The 15,374-nt window shown below is 45.5% G+C and overlaps 1 long non-coding RNA gene across 4 annotated transcripts in view; it reads left to right on the plus strand.

Annotated features, from left to right (window-relative positions):
• The first annotated feature begins 1,055 nt into the window (after positions 1–1,055).
• LOC145715939 (uncharacterized) overlaps positions 1,056–15,374 on the plus strand; it is a 51,808-nt gene continuing 37,489 nt past the window's right edge. The window contains exons 1-3 of one of the 4 annotated variants that reach the window (XR_014138241.1): positions 1,056–1,191; positions 6,680–6,775; positions 14,229–14,324. This is a non-coding gene — a long non-coding RNA (uncharacterized LOC145715939). Of the gene's footprint in view, positions 1,192–6,679; positions 6,776–7,162; positions 7,436–14,228; positions 14,325–15,374 lie in introns of those variants that run through there. The other 3 variants (XR_014138244.1, XR_014138242.1, XR_014138243.1) reach the window with 3 other exon arrangements.

Below are 15,374 nucleotides of genomic sequence, written 5' to 3' on the forward strand. Positions count from 1 at the left end.
AGGGTTAAAGCCTGAAAGAATGTTCTGTCTCTCTGGGGATCTGCACTTTGAAAGAGGAGCCCAGAGAGCACGTGGTGGCCCATCCTCTGTTCCAGAACAGCAAAACTAGAGTCCAAGTTTGCAGACCCATCGTCCAGGTCCTCCTCTTCATCTTTTCCTAATCAGTATGTGTCTGGCTGCTCTCAGACTACATTAAAAAAAAAAAAAAGTAAACAGCTGTCTTTTAGGCTTTTCAAGAAGCCAGAGGACAAATAATCCTTAGGAAGACTCCACCTTTGGACCTTCCGGCATTGTGTACATATATGAGGCAGCCGTCTACTATGCCTACCTGAAGCCGGCCCTGACTGCTCCCGTGGCCAATTAGACTGGAAGAGGCCATGGGCAGGGTGGGTAGGAAGATCTAGGAAAACTAAGGACAGTAGGATACCTAGAGAAACAAAAACCATTTTTTTGTTGATATTTGTCCAGCACGTCATTTTCCTCCTTTAACCCCAGGGCGGCACAATGAGGCCGCACTATTCTTAGGGTCACCATTTCACAGATGGCAAAACTGAGGCTTAGAAAGGCCAAGGGACTCGCCTGAAGGTGACGCAGCAAGTGCGAACTTCAGTTTCAAACTCGGATTCTGGGGGACCCCCGAGGGTCGGCGGCGGCCGGGGAGGGGGCGCAGCGGGGACACAGGAGGCGGGAGGGCGGCCGCGCGGGGCGGGGAGCAGGGGCGGGCGGCGGCGTGGGCGCGGGGAGGAGCCGAGCCCGGGGGCGCCGCACAGGCCCGGGCTGCTGGAAAGGCCGGTTTGGTGGCCCGGGACGAGGGGCGGCCGGCCGGGAATCCCGAGCGGGGCAGCGAGGCCCGGGCAGCTGCCAGACGCGGCTGGTGACGGGCCCGCGCCGGCCGGCCCCCACCTCCGGGCCCGCGCTGCGTTCGGGCAGCGCGCAGGCCACATACCGCGCGGCGCAGAGGAAATGGCTGGAATTCCTCCCGCGGCGCCTCGCTCGGGCCAGGGGCGGGGCGGGGCGGGCGCCCCAGGGAGCGTGCGCAGGCGCTGCGGGGCGCTGGCGGGGGCGGCCCGGCTCCCAGCCCGGGCCCCGGCGGGGGCCCCTCTCCCCTGGGAGCGCTCCTGGAGCGCGAGAACCCGCGCCGGCAGCGGGCCAGGCCCAGCCTCCTGCCCTCTCAACCTGTCCCTGGCTCAGGTTGTCTGGGGGGGGGCCTTGTGGGGAGGGGTACTGCACCCCTGCTGATGAGGCAGCGGGCCCCCAGCCTCTGGGGTGATTCGCATCGCACAGCACACACCGCAGGCCCCTGCGAAGGGACATGCCGAAGCTCTGCGCAGTGAGGCCTCTGCAAGTCCCAGCCTACACTTTGGGAAGGCCCTGGCCCGGTATCTCCAAATGTTCTAGGCCCTGGCTTTCTGTGGCTTTGCTGCGCAGGCCTTGCTTTACTACAGGCCTTGGGAGCAGGGCAGGAGTTGGCTTGAAGGGAGAGGCGACCCCGCAGGAGCAGGCGGGGCCCTGAGTGGTATAGCATGAGGAGCTGGAGGCGGGGAGCAGGGTTAGTAGAGCCGGCCTGAGCAGTGAATTGGCCCGAGGAATGAGGCTGTCTCAGACTGTTCCAGAGTGTGGAGTCATTCTTGGGGTCAGCGGAGCCTGGGATAGCTCCGATGCTTCCCCTGGACAGGACCAAAACGTAACTGGGGGAGGGGGAGGGGAGGATTTGGATGGAGGACCTTAGGTTGGGGTCCAGGTAACCTCTGCTAGGAGGGTAGCCCCTGGGGTCTTGAGCAGGGGCTGCTTGACTCGGGATCTGTCCAATCAAGAATGGCATTTGTCCCCTTACTGGAAATTCACCCCCCCCTCCCCCCCAGGACTTGCGCGCTCACTACACTCTCCAGGAAGATCCACACTTCCTTTCTCTGGCTGGCGAGTCCCACTTGGACTTTCCGCTCAGATATCTTTGTGAGTGCTTCCTTGACCCCCCACTATATTCTCCTCCCTCAATCTTCTTTCACTGCCTGCCTTATTTCCCCTTTCACACGGGATTGTGACCAATTTGTTAATAAATATATGCTCCCAGTTCGATAATAGCTCCACAAGGTCGAGGATTGATCGAATCTCATTTATCTTTGTGGACTCACTGTCTAGTATGGTGCTTGCCTTACAGGAAAGACACTTTAAATGTTTGTTGAATGAGTGAATGAATGAATGAGAGAAGGAGGAAGGAATTGGGTGGGCAGGTACAGACAGAAGCAGAGATCAAAGGAAAAGCAGGCGAGATAAGGATCCTGCTAGAAAGCTGTAATCTTTGCTCACTGCATATATAGAGAGAACCTACTATCTAGGCCCTGTTCTGTCCTCTCTTACCTGCAACCTCCAGGTGGGCCCAGTCCAGAGGGCCTGACACCATTACTTACCCCAAACCACTCTGACCTTCACAAGGTGATCCAAACCTTTATCCTAATGCCCATTCTCATTCTTTTTTTTTATTTGAGAGAGAACAAGAGAGAGAGCACGAACAGGGGGAGGGGCAGAGGGAGAGGGAGAAGCAGACCCCCTGCTGAGCAGGGAGCCCAATGAGGCCTGATCCCACCCAGGCGCCCTCTCACTCTTTCTTACCCTGGCTTTAGCCTCTGGGTTTGGCTTTGTTGGAGATGTGCATGTTTCTGTCTCCTACCCTTCCCCATCTCTGCATCCAATACTTCCATGCTGGCCCTCCTCATTTCTCTGCTTCTGGCTCAGGAGAGTCTGATTCCACATTGAGCAGTGCTGTCCACCTTTTCAGAGGTCTACAGCACAGAAGGTGATGCCCTGGCCCAAGGCTGGGAGTGGTGATGGGTGGTGACTTGACTTGCCCCTGGAATGGGATGGCTTCAAGCTTGCAAGCAGGGCAGTGACAGAGTTTCCCAAACTGACCCACATCGCTTCCGAGTCCACGTAACAGCTTAAATTTCCACCCTCTCCAGGGGCTTCTGAGAAGCCAGACAAAGGCGTGGGGAGGGACTCTCCTGCAAGTCCCTGGGAGGAAATAGGAGCCAGAGACAGGCCTGTCCTAATGCACTTGCCCCTCCGCAGGCGGGCCTAGTGGTGTCGGCAGAACTGGGGAGGGATAGGAGATGAGGTGTCATTTCCACGGCTGCCCCTGGACACCCACCCGTGAGGCGCAGGCTTAGGAAGCCTTGGCAGACCCTTTATACAGACTCAGGCAGACAGAAACACAGACAGCTCACAGTGACAGTATTGGTTCTGGGAATTTTGGAAGTCAAAACCCCTACATTTTTCACAAGAAAAAGGAACAGATTTTGGCATCTTTGCTCCAGAAACGGGAACTGACCAAGACAGTGACCTCTGACCATCACTTCCTCATCTCCGTGCTCAGAAGGGGATGGGTTCCCTAAGCCCTTCTATTTTCTCCCCAGGGTTTTGTGGGCAGGAGCCCTAGGGTTCAGTAGAGGAAGGAAGGAAGGGAAAGGGAGATAGGCATGGCAGAGGGAAGAAGGGGAGATATTTTTAAAGTGGCATGTCCTTGAGGATCGAGGAGGCCAGGAGCCTGATGGACATGGGTTGGGGCCAGAAGGCACCTAATAGGTGCTCAGTGTTAATTTCATCTCCTCATGGAAAGAGCATCCATATCGTGTGTCTCTTAGAGCTCACGGTTCCTTGGGCCCGTATCTCATAGCCCTGAAGTACAGCAAACACCCTTAAGTGTCTCACCTCCTCTGCATTGATTGAAGACCTACTACGTGTCAGACAAATTGCTAGGTATCGAGTGAATCAAAGACAGCTTTTCCGTTGCAGGAGTTAGACCTGAATCGAAGGAGTTGGGATCACATAAGAGAGCATTAAGAGAATGAAGCCGACAATTAACGGCTGCCAAGAGAGGAGGGAGGACCACACCAGGTTGGGGCGGAGTATAAAAGCCTTCGGAAGAAGTTGGCTTTTGAGTGGACCTTGAAAGGCAAGTGGGCATTTGCCATGTAGAGATGGGGACGGAGGACCGTCCAGGGCGGGGAAGGTCATGCATCATCAAAGGTATAGGAGAGATCAAGCGCAAGCACATCCAAGGTACTGAGAGCATAGGGCAAAAGTGGGTACAAAGGAGTAACAGAAGAAATGGCTGGAATAGGAGGTGGGTCCTGGACTTTGTAGAGGGTCCTGAATATCAGACTCAGGTCTGTGGGATTTCACAGAGGGCCATGAGGAGCCCTTGACCAGCAATGGCATGACAAATCATGCTGCTGGCTGCTCAGAAAGAAGCAAGGCAGAGGGGAGGACCGGGGAGAGAAGGGGAAGCAGCCAGACCCATGCATGATAAGTCAACCAGACCATTAAAGTGCTTTATATTCCCAGCCCCTCATATGTGCAACTGACCGGAAATTGGTTCCATTGAATAGATCTTTGTTGGTCAAAGGTTTTTGCTGTAGAAGTCTAAGCCTCAGTTCTCCTATGAGAGCAAAGTGAGTATGGAAGGTGGATTCTGTGTTCCTGTGTGAAAGGGCCAGGGCAGTAATCACTGTGGGCAATCAGAGCCCTTCCTTCTCCTGCTAGCACGGGGAGGGTGAGTAGGAGAGGGCACAGGTTTGGTCCCTGAAAAGGGCAAGACCTTGGGGTAGCCCAGATCTGAGGGAGAGACAGTCTCCTGAAGCGGCTGGGGTGGAGAGGGGTCTGGGAGGAGGTGTTAGGGGCCAGAGGGGCACTCGGCAGAGGTCTCTGGGCCAAAAGGTCTCTAAATAGACCCAGTTGGACCTTCTGCTGGCTCTGTGGCTCTCTCCTTAACAGAGCACTTCTCACGTGGGATGGGAAGGAGGTTTCTCAGCAATAGGCGAGAGAATTGTATTGGTTGTTGTGTGTGTGTGTTTTAAAGAATTTTTTTTTATTCTTATGTTAATCCCCATACATTACATCATTAGTTTTAGATAAAGTGTTCCATGATTCATTGTTTGTTAAAGAATTTTGATTTATTTATTTGACAGAGAGAGCACAAGCAGGTGGAGTAGCAGGTAGAGGGAGAGGGAGAAACAGTCTCCCTGCTGAGCAAGAAGCCAGATGTGGGGCTCGATCCCAGGACCCTGGGATCATGACCTGAGCCGAAGGCAGTCGCTTAACCAACTGAGCCACCCAGGTGCCCCTGGTTGTTGTGGTTTTTAAGTGAGCTCTACGCGCAACGTGGGGCTTAAACTCACTCAAGTTCCTGAGATCAGTAGTGACATGCTCCACTGACTGAGCCAGACAGACGCCCCTGGTTGTTGTGTTTTTTAAAATAAACTTTATCTTCCTAGACTGTGAACGCCTAGAGAGCAGAGGTGGTATTTCCCTCAGGTCCTCGTACTCACTGGGCACTCAATAAAAACAGAAGGAAAGAATCAGGGTCAGATGCCACATTACGAGGGGAAGTCTTGCAGGTGACAGCAATGGCTGAGTTTACTATTTTCTCATGAATTCCCCTCTGGGCCCCTCTGGGACTTCTATGAACGTGGCTGACATCTCCACCACTATCTCTGTACTTCTCTGCTTTCCCTCCATCTCCCATGTCTCCCATGGAGCATGTTAGCATTTCATCAATTCATTCCATACATATTTATTATTTCAGTTTGCCAGGCTCCCTACTAGACATGGGAACACAATGGTGAATAATGCTAACGATGGAAACAGATAAAGGCCCTAGAAGGCCCTGGGATCTCTCCATGCAGGGCCTGATGGGGTCTGAGATGCTACTTGGCTGGAAGAGACAGAATGGTCCTTGCTAGTTATGATTTTATGGCGCCATCTGCTGGCCACATATGACACATAGCCAAGGTGAGGTGTAAATGTCTGCACAAAGAAATGGACTATTAAAACAGAGAGGGCAACACTGCTGTGTACATACCTAAAACATATACGTGTTCACCAAAAATATATATGGAAACATAGACACGTAATCACAGGTAGAAATTCAGGATCTGGCGCAGTACTTTACCCTTGGTAGGACTCGAATCAATACAGCTGACCCTTGAACATCGCCGGGTGGGAGTGGGGGGGGGCGGTTAGGGGCTCCCACCCCCCCACAGTTGAAAATCTGCATATTACTTTTGATTTCCCAAAATGTTAACTTACTAATAGCCTACTGTTGACTGGAAATTTTACCATTAACATAAACGGTCAATGAACACATTTTTGGTTATGTTATATGTACATATATATATTGTATTCTTACAATAAAGTAAGCTAGAGAAAAGAAAAATGTTATCAAGAAAATCAAAGAAGAGAAAATACACTTACCATACTGTACTGTATTTATAGAAAAAAATCCACCCGTAAGTGGGCCCGCACAGTTCAAACCCGTGTCATTCGAGGATCAACGGTACTTGCTAGTCTACAAAATAAAATCCGAATTCTTCAGATCAGCTTTCTTTCAGGTTTATTACTCACTGCCCTTTCTAGCCAATTGATTGTCACTTGCCTCCTGCCTACATTCCTCCCCCCCCCCGCCCCCATTAATTCTTTAAGGCCAAGTTCAAATGCCACCTTCCCTCCTTACCTCTCTAGCTAAGATAATGACTTTCTCTTCTGGACTTCCATAACTTTATGATATTTATCGTTTCACTGACTTGCATTTTAGCTAAGGGGACACGTGTTTTCTCCTTTCCTAGTCTGTAAGCTTCTCAAGGGCACTTGACTTGTGCTTGACTCATATTTGTGTTCCCCATAGTGCCTGGCACGTTGCTTTGCACGAAGCTGAGGCTCGGGAAGTATTTGCTGAATGAATGAATAAATGACACAGTCATAGACGCAGAGAAAAACAAAGGTAATGCACAGAAATCAACATCTATTTACATAAATTTCTTTAACCTTGCAAAAAGTGATACACATTTACGTGAAAGCACAGAAACACATGTACCCATGCCTATAGCTGTGAGTAGACATGCTGTTTACGTGAAGCCCTTTATTATTTCTCCTGTCTTCATTCTAATCCAGATCTTCATCCCACTGACTGACCGCAGGAACCTCTTAACTCCTTTCCATTTCTAGTTCTTTCCTTTCCACTTTTCCATGGTCCCCAAGCTGTTCTTTCCTAAAACACCTCTTTGATGATATTATTCTTTAGCTCAAGAACTAAACTCGGCAGTTCTTGTTGCCTTGATGATAAAATCTGGAAAAAAACGAAATCCTTTCTTTTCTACTCTCCCTTCAGGTAAAGAAGTCACAGTTATAACCAGCAAGAAGTGAGTGGAAGGATTTCTGGGAAAGTTTGTCATTGCCTGTTAAAAGAGACAATTGTGGTTGGTGCCACTTGTCCTCCCTCCTTACTGCTTTGAATGTGGTTACAAAGGAGCTGCAGCAGCCACTTTGCAACCATGAGGGAGAAACCAAGCTGTTGCTCCTGACCTCACCTCAGGAGTAGCTGAACAAATGCTACTCCTTCCTTGCTTATTTGAAAAAAATATATAAGCCTTTGTTTAAGCCACTGCAAGTCATGTTTTTTGTCATGCTCATCTGGACACAATCCTGATTCATGATTTTTAAATACCTTTCCCTTCCTCTGATACCCACAGAATTAAGTCAATTTTCCTTAACCTGGTATTTTTTTATTTTTAAAAAATTTTTAAAATTTATTTATTTATTTTTAGTAATCTCTACACCCAATGTGGGGCTCATACTCATGATGCCGAGATCAAGAGTCGCATGCTCTTCCAACTGAGCCAGCCAAGCATCCCAACCTGGTATTTTTTAGACTGAGCCTAAATGATGAGGAGACATAGGATAAGCAAGGGAAAGAGCCTTGCAGGCAGAAGGAGCAGTATCTACAAAGGTCCTGAGGCACAGCATTCATGTTCTGGCCCCATTCTACTCATCTGGCCCGGATTCCCGGTATTTCCAATATTCTTTTCATGGCCATATCCTAGCCCCAGCCTCTAACCTCTTGCCTGGTCAATTTCAGTAACTTCCCAATTTATCTCCTTGCTCCAACTACTGATCTGTTCTTCTCACATCAGCCAGAGATCTTTTTAAAAATAATTCAAATCAAATGTCTTTTCTATGCTTAAATCCCTTCAGTGGTTTTTTTGTTTTGTTTTTTTTTTAATATTACTCTTTGACTCAAGCCCAAACTCCTCAATAAAACCCAAATTTCTATAAGGGTCCAGATCTGTGGTCGTGAACCCCATCCTCACATTAGAATTACCTGGGAGTATTTTTTAAGTGATCGGTGGCTGAGCTCCACTTTACACGTTCTGATTTAATTCATATGGGATGAGGTCTGAGGCCTGGATATTTTTACAAATTCCTAAAGTAGATGCAGAAGTAGAGTCACGGTTTAGAACCTCTGATTTAGACCCTGACTATCTTTCCATCCTCACCTAGCACACCACACAAGCATATGGCTCACTATGCTCTATCTGTGTTGGTTTTCTTTCAAGTCTTCAAATGTGCCAAACTCGGTTCTGCTTCAGGAGACCGTTGTAGATGCTGTTCCTTCTGCCTGGAAAGCTCGTTTTCTGCTCGTCCTATGTCTGCTTGTTTTCTCATCCTTCAGGCTCAATTTAAATATCTCCTGTTCAGAGAGGCCTCCCTTAACCATTTCATTTAAAATCATCCCCCTTGTCATTCTCTTGTTGTAACTCCTTGATTCCTTTTTTGATACTTACTGCCATTTAAAAATTATGTTTGTCTTTTATTTATTTATTTATTTTTTTAAAGATTTTATTTATTTATTGGAGAGAGAGTGAGTGAGAGAGAGCATGAGAGGGGGGAGGGTCGGGAGGGTCAGAGGGAGAAGCAGACTCCCTGCCGAGCAGGGAGCCCGATGCGGGACTCAATCCCGGGACTCCAGGATCATGACCTGAGCCGAAGGCAGTCGCTTAACCAACTGAGCCACCCAGACGCCCTATGTTTGTCTTTTAAAATCTTTGTTGCTGCAGGCTATAGACTGCAGAAAGGCAGATTATGGCTGTTTTTGGTGTGTGGTTCACTTCTTGTGATCAGAGCCTCTTGTAGTGCCTAGTTTAGAATGGGTATGTGAAGAACCGTGAAGGAGGCTGAAATTCTACTTACAACTTAACAAGTTAGCTTGCTGCTCTTTCATGGATGCTGGCAGAAGACACGAGACTCCCAGGTCAAAGACAAAAGACTTTATTACTCACAGCAGTAACAGCCAGAGCATCTGCATTTGCACTGGTTTCTTGAGTCCCAGTCCCCACAGGGCAATGTGAAGAGGTCCAGATGACACAAGCGCAGCCAGTGGGTCACATTACACAAGAGGAACACTGAGCTTAGGGAACCAGGGTCATTTATTATGGGCAGTAAGCCTACTTGACTTTTGCCTTGCAGGGAGACATTACCTTCATAACACTGGACAGTACACAAACCTGCCCTTTGATCCACAGGGAGACACTATCTTTAATTTTCAAGGCTGTTCATTGTACCAGTATGTTTGAAAAGATAATCAGGAGCCAAGAAGTCAGTGCCTCGGCTCGCAAGATGTGCAGAAATGGGAGATACACACGGAGAACTCTTTGATCCCTGAAGCTTTCTGCCTAGTACCCTTTACAGACCCAGCACAGGGACGGGGGGCAATCCACACACAGTCTGCAGGGCTCATTGAATTGAAATGCCAGACAGTAGAGGTCCGGCAGGCTGAGGCAGCTGGAATTTGTGGGACAGAGTACTAGCAAGGAGGAAGCTATGCAGAGAAAGAACTCCGGCAATTCACATAGGGTTCTCTTGAGTTTTGGGTAAATACTAAGCTGTGCATGTGTGGGGTAAGACTCTCCTAAGCCAGGCAAGGGCCAACTATTGGAAAAACAACTACCAGGAAGCTGTAAGCTGAACAGTGTCCAGAGCTCACATCAGGTTGGAAGATGTTCGAGTTCCAACCAGCCAGACTGGAGCATGGAGAGACATTAACTGATTATCTTAGTAGTTGAGTAACACTGGCCCTAGAGTAAAGGTAATCCAGATCAGGGTTTTTCATTCTTGGTACCATCGATATTTTTGGGAAGGATAATTCTTGTTTTGGGGGACTTTCCTGTGTATCTTACAATATTGAACAGCATCTCTGGCCTCTAACCATTAGAAGCCAGTAGCACTTTCCTGGTTGTGATTACCAAAAATGTTTCTAGAGACTGCCAATATCCTGGGGATAGGTGTGGGGGAAAAGCGTACCTAATTTAGAACCACTGCCCTAGATCCACCCTAACAAAGCACAAAAACAAACCTTGAAAGCTTTTAGATTATCTTTAATTAAGTCAACTATCTGCCCCCCCGTCTCAATAATCTTCAAAGAAAGAACAAAATGCAGCCACTCAACAATGTAACATTCACATTGTCCAGCAGCATCCAATAAAAACTTACTAGCATGCAAAGAGGAAGGAAGACATTACCCATACCCAAGAGAAAATCAATGATAAGAACTAGATCTATAAATGGCAAAGATTATTGAATTAGCATACAAAGAACTATTAAAAGAACTATTATAAAGATGTTCAGGGATTTAAAGGAAAACATGAATATGGCAAGAAGAGAAATATAAAATCTAAAAATGAACCAAAGTATTAAATTTTCTAGAACGGAAAAATACAATACCCAGAGGGAAAAATTCACTAAATGGACTCAACAGCACATAAACTAGAAATTGCGGAAGAAAATATCTATGAATGTGCAAACATAGCAACTTTCCCATCTGAAGCCCCCAGAGACTCAGTGCCCTGTGGGAATAATATCAGGAGTCTAATATTTACGTAATTAGAGTTCCAGAAAGAGAGAACAGAGTGAATGTGGCAGAAACATATTGGAAAAAAAATGTCTGAAAAATGTCCAAATTTGATAGAAGCTAAAAATTCAAATATCCAAGAATCTCAACAAACCCCAAGCTGTATAAACACAAAGAAAACCACACCAAGACACACCATATCATTGCTACAATCTAATCATGAAGAGAAAAATCATAAAAGCAGCAAGAAGAGAAAGACACATTACATACAGAAACCAAAGATAGGAACAAACACCGACTTCTCATCAGAAAGAGTGAAAGCCAGAAGAGGGATTTTTCAAGTTCTATAAGAAGAAAGATGTCAACCTAAAATTCCTTATTCAGCAAAAAAATAACCTCCAAAATGAAAAGGTCATTCAAAATCCTTCAAATGAAATGAAAACAAAGGTATTAAAAAACAAACAAACAAAAAACCAAACCAAAACAAAATAACCGAGGGGTGCCTGGGTGCCTCAGTCAGTTAAGCATCTGCCTTTGGCTCAGGTCATGATATCGAGGTTCTGGGATCGAGCCCTATATTGGGCTCCCTGCTCACGGAGAGTCTGCTTCTCCCTCTCTCTGCTCCTCCCCTGCTCATGCTCTTTTTCTCTTAACAAAAAAAAAAAAAAATTTTTTTTTTTTAAAAAACAAAACAAAAAACCCTCAAAGTTGAGAGAACTCAACACTGGCATAATGTGTTATGTGAAATGTTAAAAGAAATCCTTCAAATTGAAGGAAAATGATAGCAGATGGAAACTTTAACAGAGAGGGATGAATTATCAAAGCTGACAAAGGAAGAAATAAAAACATGAATAGCTCTGTATCTATGAAAGAAATTGCATTTATAATTCAAATCCTTCCCACGAAGAATACCCCAACTCCAGGCTTTTCTGGTAAACAGGTCAAGAAAAAAATAATACCAATGTGTCACAAACTTTTTTGGAAAATAGGAGAGAAAACACTTCTCAACTCATTTTATGAGGTTAAAGGACAGGCTGGCAAATATTTTAGACTGTTTTAGGCTGTTGCTGTTCATCCTCTTGTCCTCCTCGTCCTCCTGGTCCTCCTGGTCCTCCTTCCTCTCCTCCTCCTCCTCCCTCTTCTCTTCCTTCTTCACAACCCTTTACAATTTTAAAAGCCATTCTTAGCTTACAGTCCAGAGCGCAACTGCCCAAGGGTCAGATTTGTCCTGTGGGTCCTAGTCTGCCACCTACTGGCTAAAGCATTAGTAAACTACACAGATTTTACTAAGGACTTTGATGAGGCGCTAGAGAAGAGGGATATATCTCACACCAAGCAGCAACAACCTAGTGAATACTCCCATCAGACAATGTTCACATATTTGGGGGTTTTCCAGGTATCTTCTTGTTATTAATTTCTAGTTTAACTCCAGTTAGGCCAGAGAAAGTGCTTTGCATAATTTCAAGTCTTTAAAATTGTTGAGGTTTGTTTTATGTCCCCCCCAAATTGGTCTATCTTAGTAAATGATTGGTGCGCACTTGAAAGGAATGCGAAATTTGCTGTTGTAGGGTGGAGTGTTCTATAAATTCAGTTAGGTCAAGTTCATTGATAGTGATGTTTAGATTGTTTATATCCTCACTGATTTTCTTTCTACTTATTTTATAACTTAATTACAGCCTCCAACTGTAATTGTGTATTAATCTACTTCTCCTTTCAGTTCTATTGGTTTTTGCCTCATGTATTTGGAAGCTCTGTTGTTGGGTGCTTACAAATTTAGGATTATTATGCCTTCTTGGTGAATTGACCCCTTTATCACTAAATAACTAATCCTTCTTTATCCTTGGTGATATTTATTGTATTGAAGTCTACTTTGCCTGATACTAATCTAGCCACCATACTTTTTTTGATGAGTGTTTACACAGTATATCTTTTACCATGCTTTTACTTTTAACCAATGTATATCTTGGTTAAAAGTAAACAGCTATCTTGTAGACAGCATATAGTTAGATATATAGTTAGATCTCACTGTTTTATCCCACATGACAATCTCTGTCTTTTCATCTGATTTTTTAGACCATTCATATGGATCAAAATTTAACATCTCACTAGTTGTTTTCTATTTGTTTTGTTCTTTCCTTGTTTTGTCTGTTCCTTATTCAATTTTTTTCTCTTCCAACAGTGTAATCCCTATGCTTTCCTCCTGACTTCTAAGCTACTGTCATCCATTTCACTTTCATGTTCTAAACCTACAATACTTTACTGCTATTCTGGCTTAGGCAGTCACTTATCTACTATAGTAATTAGAAATAAAAAAAAATCTTTTATGGGGCGCCTGGGTGGCTCAGTCGTTAGGCGTCTGCCTTCGGCTCAGGTCATGATCCCGGGGTCCTGAGATCAAGCCCCGCATCAGGCTCCCTGCTTGGCGGGAACCCTGCTTCTCCCTCTCCCACCTCCCCTGCTTGTGTTCCTGCTCTCACTATCTCTCTCTCTGTCAAATAAATAAATAAAATATTTAAAAAAAACTTTTATATTTACTTTAATTTTAACTTTTTCTGGAGGTCTTAATTTTTTTGTATAGCTTTGATTTCTGTTTGTTATCATATTCCTTTTTCCTGGAGAACTTGCTTTAACATTTCTTATAAGAGAGACCTACTGATATTTTATTGTCTTAGGTAGTGTTTGAAAAATTTTTAATTTCTCTTTCATTTTGGAAAAATATTCCACTGTGTATGAAATTCTGGGATGACTTTTTTTTTTTTTTAATCTTTCAGTATTTTAAATATGTCAGTCCTTTCTCTTCCAGGCTTCATGGTCTCTGATGAGAGACCTGCTGCAATTCTTATCTTTGTTCCTCTGTCTATAAAGTTGCCTCTCCTCAGTGGCCCCTCCTTGCAGTCTCCACCTCCCCTTCACTGTCCTGAGCAATCGCACTCTGGCCCCCAAAATGCACACCCCACCAGTTAGACAACAACCTGTCTCCTTAGAGTGTAGTTGAACCCTCACCCTTTGTCACTTGAGCATTTGTTGTTGCCCTTAGTGGTCTGACTCCTGCCACCCCTGCCCGTATCTCCATTCAAGCAGCTTCTAGAATATTCTTTCTGACCATATCTAGTATTCTCCCTGAGAGGAGTTCTGAGAAATGCAGTTTTCTCCATTCTGTTACACATGCATATGATGTAGACCCAGTGATAAGATCTGAAGGTTCATTGCACATTATACTCTACCCAGGATGGTTTGATGGAGTTTTTGCCCTCTCTTTTTGCCCTTAAAGTGTTTTCCTGTCAAAGATTCTAGCTTTGTCACCTTAGAACAAACACAGGGCATTAACTTTTATGTTTTAGTTGTTTTGATTAGAGAAAGGGCTCTGAGTATGTGTGTGGTTCAACCTGGCAGAGTTATTTTATTAATTAATCCATTTTTCTCTTACTCTGATTTATCGTATTTTATTTATTTGTATTAATAACTTAATTTAAGATCCTTTGCACTTATCTAACCTACATATTTACAGTAAGTGTCCCCTGGGAGACTGAATCTATATCTCTGTGGTAAGAATTGTAGGACACATGGATGGAATTTTGTGGGCCGCCCGAGAGAACGGTGAGGAAAGATTTAGAATCAATTGTCAGGACCAAATTGAATGAAGAAGGTAGGGGACAAGGCTGTGGGCAGCCTCTCTTTCTTTCTTGGTATTGACTGCTCCTGGGGGTGGGGTGCAGACGTACCCTGAAGCTGGGAAGGATTTAGGTGCGGGGTGCAAATTCAGAGCTGCTTCACAAGGGAGCTGTAAGGTGGCATTAGTGGGTTGTATTATATGTCTTTCAACTTTGCCCTGGGGGAACATTTTTAAAGTTATTGAACAGAGGGGTCTGTAATGAAATGGAAAGAACCAGGCCACCCTTCGGAAAGGTAACGCGAAGAGCCAAACATAGTGGGGGAGACTTTTCCCCACCTTGGTGAGAACTGTAGCATTGGAACAGTGCTGTCTTGGGCCCCCTGGGCTCCACAGACAGTGGTGTTGTGGGAGCAGAAGGAGGTCTTTCATTAAGTAATGAAGAAGTAATGAAAGGAATGAAACTGACTGAGGATACTCAGGTGCTCCCATGTCCTTAGGGGAACACCCCTGGCCATGATAGCTTCAGCATTCCCATATAGAATGAGTTAGGGGTTAGAGTGGGGAGTGGCAAAGGGACACACACCTGGGTTTGCTTAGCAAATGCACTGTTTGTGCTCAGTTGGCATGCTTACATGGGATGGCTTTGGGGGACGCTGCCACTTTCCTTCACCCAACTGCAGTAAGGAAAATAAAACATGTTCCATGGAAATATAAAAAGACAAGTACAAAACACATACATATGATTAACTCAATTTATAGGGTGACTGTGTTTCTGTGAACCAGTCCTTTCAATGTTCAATTCTCTCTTAATATCTCATATGCATATTGCCTTGTGAGGTAGCAAAGAGGAAATCATTACTCCAATTAATTACTGAGGATGAGGAACTCCATGGTAAAGCTGTATAATTAAAGGATGCTCCATTAGAATCTAAGCTCCTTTAGGGGAGCTGCCTAGTTAATCTCTCTAGTGTCTGTAGTAGGACTTACGTGTGCAACAAACATTTGTTGAATGAGTGAAACTGTAGTCATTCACACTGTAAAGGAACTAATCCTTTATGTTGCAGGTAAAGTTCCATTTTCTCT

The sequence above is a fragment of the Leptonychotes weddellii genome, chromosome 10 (assembly GCF_054177405.1).
Source record: "Leptonychotes weddellii isolate Sample4059 chromosome 10, ASM5417740v2, whole genome shotgun sequence".
Taxonomy (NCBI): Eukaryota; Metazoa; Chordata; class Mammalia; order Carnivora; family Phocidae; genus Leptonychotes; species Leptonychotes weddellii.